Here is a 5,580-nt window from a genome sequence, read left to right as displayed (position 1 = left end):
CCGTAAGTCTTCTTTCGCTCTTTTATTCGCTTTTCGAGTCCGAAAGTCAACGTTTTGTTGACTTTCTGCATTGACCAGCTCATGGTCGATGCGAAGTTCATGGAACTTCATAACGTGAGTGTGATCACGATGGTTATGGTCCATGGTGACCATACCTACTGATCACCACGTTATCTAGGCTCAGTGACGAGTCGTAGTTTCGGCCAAAATGCGCATTCTTGCATATTTTGTAACCAAACTACTCGTGAGCATCAAAGCTGTTTGTTTTGATGCCAAACCTGTTTTCTAAACTTAGTTAAGCATGTTCTAACATGCTTGGCTCGTCACTTTTAGTTTAGTGCTTATATAGGGTCGTAAGGTAAGCGATCTAAACCATCGCTTATCCTTTCGAACCCGACCCATTTGGTCGGTCATTAGGACCTGACCAAACACATTAGGTGACCATAGCTATAACCTTCCGAGGTTATACCTTGTGGTCACGATGTTAGGCGTTCCAGACGCGTTCTACGCGAACGACGCGTTAGGGTAGCCTAAGCTACCTAAACGGGTCATGATGGGGCGTAAGCACTTAGGTTAGGTTTCATTTTAGTATGTAGGCTTTGTTAAACCATATTACACGAGTCTCCATACTCGTTTGGTTTACGAACCCACGTACTATCCGATCCTTCCGATTTGGTCCGGTATATTAACATAGCTACCTATTAGGTGCCGTTTGATATCCCGTGATCTTTAGCATTATCTGGTTATTATACAAGAACTCCAAAGCAATCTCAGGTGAGTACATTGAACCCCTCTTTTACTGTTTTCAACTGTTTTGTGGTGAAGCATGTGTACCTATCTGTTATTTTCATGATTTCAAAGTATAATTGATTATACATGTTAGTATTTATCTTTTGACAAACAAAATGACTATCTATGGTTTAAACACTGATTTCTCAAGGACTACAAAAGTAATTGTTGGAATAGTACTTATTTTGTTCACCAGACCGATTGGTAGTATGATATAGCGCTATAGGACTAGACACCCCATTCCTGTTGTCATGGAATGTCTGAAACCAATTTGTTTCTCCATCCAAATAGGGATTTCCTTTGTGGAATCCTTATAGTCTCAAAGGTGTAGTTTGATGCACTAGGTCTGAATGAATTCTTAAATCGCACCTTTAAAGTATATTTTGATATACTCCCAAAAAGTATAGTTTGATATACTCTCATGTGTGGTATTGTACAGAACCAACATATATTTTGTAATCCTCCAAAGCATATTATGATATGTTACTTACATAACTAAAACATAGTTTAATATGTTATTTATCACATCCAAAGCATATACTGATATGTTAGTTACAAGACTAAAACATGGTTTAGTGTGTTATTTATAAATCCAAGGTATACTTGTAATATACTACTGAAAACTATTATTTTGAACAACTAAAGTATATTTAATATACTATCTATCAAACGATTTAGTTTTGGTTAGTGTTTAGATAACGGAACGAGTGTAATGTGATGAAAACATGGTAGATACGCCGCTGGTACTTCTTATATATAAGTGTTTTCATTGCATTACATACCGTGGCGTTATTTAGTGCACTTGGGTTAACAATATTGGAACTGAAATATATTTTAATATATTACTTATTCAACTTTCTTAAAACCAAGGTATATTTTATATATACCATAAACGTTTTATTAAAACATTGTTTTTCAAACAACTTAACTTATACAAACTCATTTTACATGGTTATTCAGTTAACCATACATTATTCTCTTATTTATACATATCATCTGATCCTATCGTTTTTCAAATGATTTACAAGACAAAGCAAATTTACAAAGTTCATGACTAAACATTTTCTCAAACATAAGTCATGAACTCCGTTTTCACAAAACCTATGTATCTCACAGGCATTTTTATGCTGACGTACCTATTTTTACACATGTTTCAGGTGCTGTCTTGAGATGATTGTTGATGCATGCTACATTTAGGATGGACTCGTGCCTTAGCAACTTTAAAACTTGGAAGATCATAGTTGTACTTATGTGATTGTAATAGAACAACGAGTTCATTTAATCAATAAAACAATATTTAAATTTCCATGTGTTATGAAACAATGATTCTGTTACAACACTCCCCGACGTTTCCGCCACGTTTTGTTGTTACACATGGTCGGGGTGTGACAGAAAAGTTGGTATCAGAGCTCATGGTTATAGGGAATTAGGTTATTATTAATGCTTTGACCTAGTCTATAACCTTCCTAGGACCCTAACGCGAGTTTACTTGCGTTTAGTCATAAAACAACACCGTCACCTATCCTTAGGCGACGACCGCAACAAGAACATAAATTTCAAAACCGCTTTGAAAACTAATCATCCGTTCTAGGATAATTGATTACTAGGTTTTGAACCCTCTGTTATAAGGTTTTGAACCCCTTTGAGTTTTCAAAACTCTCGTCAAAGTTGGTCTAAATAATGTGAACACGTGCAATCCGGAAGAGTGGATGCATGTACCCTGAGTTTTCTGTCTAAGGCTAGAGTGTTCGTACAAATCCACATAATCGGACCAGTCACTCTTACCTGGGAACTCTTGGGGTGAGTGTCCACTTATAGGCGAGCATGTCTTCGCGATACATTATTTTTGGCCTATTTACTTTGATTAATCACCGAGGTCGTTTGTTGCTTTGTAGTAACAAACAAATGACCACTATCCTTGTTTTCATCAAATATGTTTCATCTCATTCTTTTCGTCTAATTCTCTCACTCGTTTCCTCTCATGTTTCCTCTTTTAGAATGCCTCCTCGACGCGACAATCAAATGGCAAATGCCAAACTGGCGGAAATTATCGCGCAGCAAATGGCTGCTGCCTTCCCAAATCTTTATGCTCAAATAACCCAAGCCATCAACAACAACAACAACAACAATGCTCCGTGCAATTTCAAGATTTTTAACTCGGCTAAACCACTCAAGTTTAGTGGTTCTAAGGGAGCAACTGGGCTTCTTCAATGGTTCGAGAGCATTGAGAATACTTTCCGTCACGTTCAGTTTCCTGAAAATCGCAAGGTCGAGTTTTCTTCGAGTGTGTTTCAGAAGAGGGCTCTTACGTGGTGGAACGGGGTTATGAGAGACCGCGGTGCAGAGGTTGCATTAGCACAGACTTGGGCCGAGCTTAGGGCTCTTATGATGAAGGAGTTCTGTCCTCGTCATGAGCTTAGGGCTCTAGAAAGGGAATTTGATGATTTAAAGCAAGACAGTGGGGAACATCGAGCCTATACTGATCGCTATGAGGAATTGAGCTTGTTATGCCCTACTATGGTTACGCCTCTGGATAAGGCGATTGAGAAATACATTGATGGGCTTCCTGACGTAGTTCAGGATATCGTTACTGGCAGCAACCCTACTACTGTCAGACAAGCCATTGAATTGGCTGCCACTCTGACTGAATCCCAAATCAGGAAGCGCAAGCTGTTTCGGAAGGGCGACTTAAGACCATCTAACAAGACTGCTCATGTGGAACCAAAGGAAGAAAATGCTGAGGTATCCAAGAAGGAAAAGCGCAAAGCCTCTCAAAGCTACGCTGTAACTGCTCAAGACAAACAAGTTGCACCAAACCAACCAGCACAACCTCGTAAAAGACAAAACTATGTTGGTACCGCACCTTTGTGCAACAAGTGCAACCGTCATCATCTAGAGCAAGAGCAGTGTCACAAATGTACCCACTGTGGACGGTTGGGACATTTGATCAATGTTTGTCGTTATGCAAATCAAGCTGCTGCAAACCCTGCTGCTGTTCAAGCACGGTTCCCTCCAGGGTCATGTTATAACTGTGGTGACCTTACCCACTACAGGAACAATTGCCCAAGGCTTGTTAACATACCTCCAGCGCGTAGACGAGTGTTCAACATCAATGAGGAAAACATGAACAATGATGCAGCAGTGAACAATTAGTGTTTTGTATTTCCTTAGTTGCTATCTTTTGACACTTCAAGACAAATCCGTTGCTACATAAATAAAGATTTGTTGTTTTTATTTCTGCAAAATTTATGCGTTTGTGTGAATGCTTGATGCAACTTTACGATGTCAACCCAAAAACAAACTACTCGTATGGTTCTGTCATATTATGATCACTTGTGATCTCCCAACCTTAAACTCTCGTTTCTTTTAAGAAACAAAGTCAAACTCTTACTGAGAATCCCTCTATCTTTATAGATAGATCTTTATGAATCGTTAAAGTGCCAAATGAATTCCATAGATTGAATTCCTAGTGTGCCTTAATATCCATACCTAAGGATAACAAAATAAAGAATCAGGTTAACTAAATTTGTGCTTATGTGCTTTCTTACATGTTTTGTGATTGTATATGATCCATCCAAATCCTCATAGAATCTTTCATATCTCATACTGTGACAACTCGAATTCTAGACCTACTTTGTGAACCGTATGTGAATATGTTATGCTTTTACGAGATTTAATTTATATGAATGTTACGTGTTACGTGTCTAAGATGTTATGTTTTGTGAACCGAACATTAGATTGAAGCTCACAACTTTTGCGGCCCACACTCTTTGACTCGAGATCATGGCCCAAGTGAGGGGCTTCGGCCCACCCTACTCTACGTATATGTACATACACACATCTTAGGGTTTTAGTTTTTACAACCTTTGCAACCACAAAGAACACACACCAAACTCTCTCTCTCTCTCTCTCTCTCTCTCTCTCTCGGAAATCGTCTTTCTCGGAACCGGAGATCACACCCTTGAAGTCTCGGCTCCGTCTTTGTTTACATCTCGGTTAGCATCAACCTCTTGATTAAGTGTTTATATGTTCTGTTAGTAAACGGATTTACATGATTATTGTTTATAATCGGATATATGAAGGTTATGTTTTTATGTTTGCCATGCTAGATGATTCTATCATGTATGATGTTAGGAATTGGATGTAATCGGCTGTTTAGTATTGTTAAATCAGATTATGTTAACCGGCTGCATGCTTATGAATAAATCGGACATGTTATATATTGTTAAGATATTGTTTATGCAATGAATTGATTAGAGACCATGTAAATTGGTATTGGGTAGTCTTGTTTGATCGAGATTATGCGGCATGATTGTTAAGAATTCTGTTCATAGATGATGATAATAGGAAACTGTTTGAATACGGTTGAATTTGGAATTAAAACTGATTTGATCTGTTTTTCCGAAACTGCTGATTATGTTTGCTGAAATCACGGTGTTAATTGATTAAGATTAAGGAAATCAGTTACATACTTGGTTGCGACACATGGTTGCGAGTCGAGACCATAGTTGCGGGTCTAGTTGCGACTCGTAACCATCACATTAGCACACAATCAACACAAGCCGAAACCATGGTTGCGAGTCCCGTTGCGACTCGTAACCGGACCATGATGAACCGAAATCACCATTTCGACTCGCAATCTCCTGTTGCGACTCGTAATCTCTTGCTGTGACTCGTAATGCTCGGTTGCGACTCGAGATCGCCGGTTGCGACTCGAGACCACCTTTGCACGTACACTGTTTGGGCCTACACTGTCACGGGCCCAATCTTATGACTGTTATGTTATTGGAC

This window comes from Helianthus annuus, chromosome 2 (genome assembly GCF_002127325.2).
Source record: "Helianthus annuus cultivar XRQ/B chromosome 2, HanXRQr2.0-SUNRISE, whole genome shotgun sequence".
NCBI classification, from domain to species: Eukaryota; Viridiplantae; Streptophyta; class Magnoliopsida; order Asterales; family Asteraceae; genus Helianthus; species Helianthus annuus.
The sequence above is the reverse complement of the archived record's forward strand: the minus strand, read 5'-3'. Positions refer to the sequence as shown.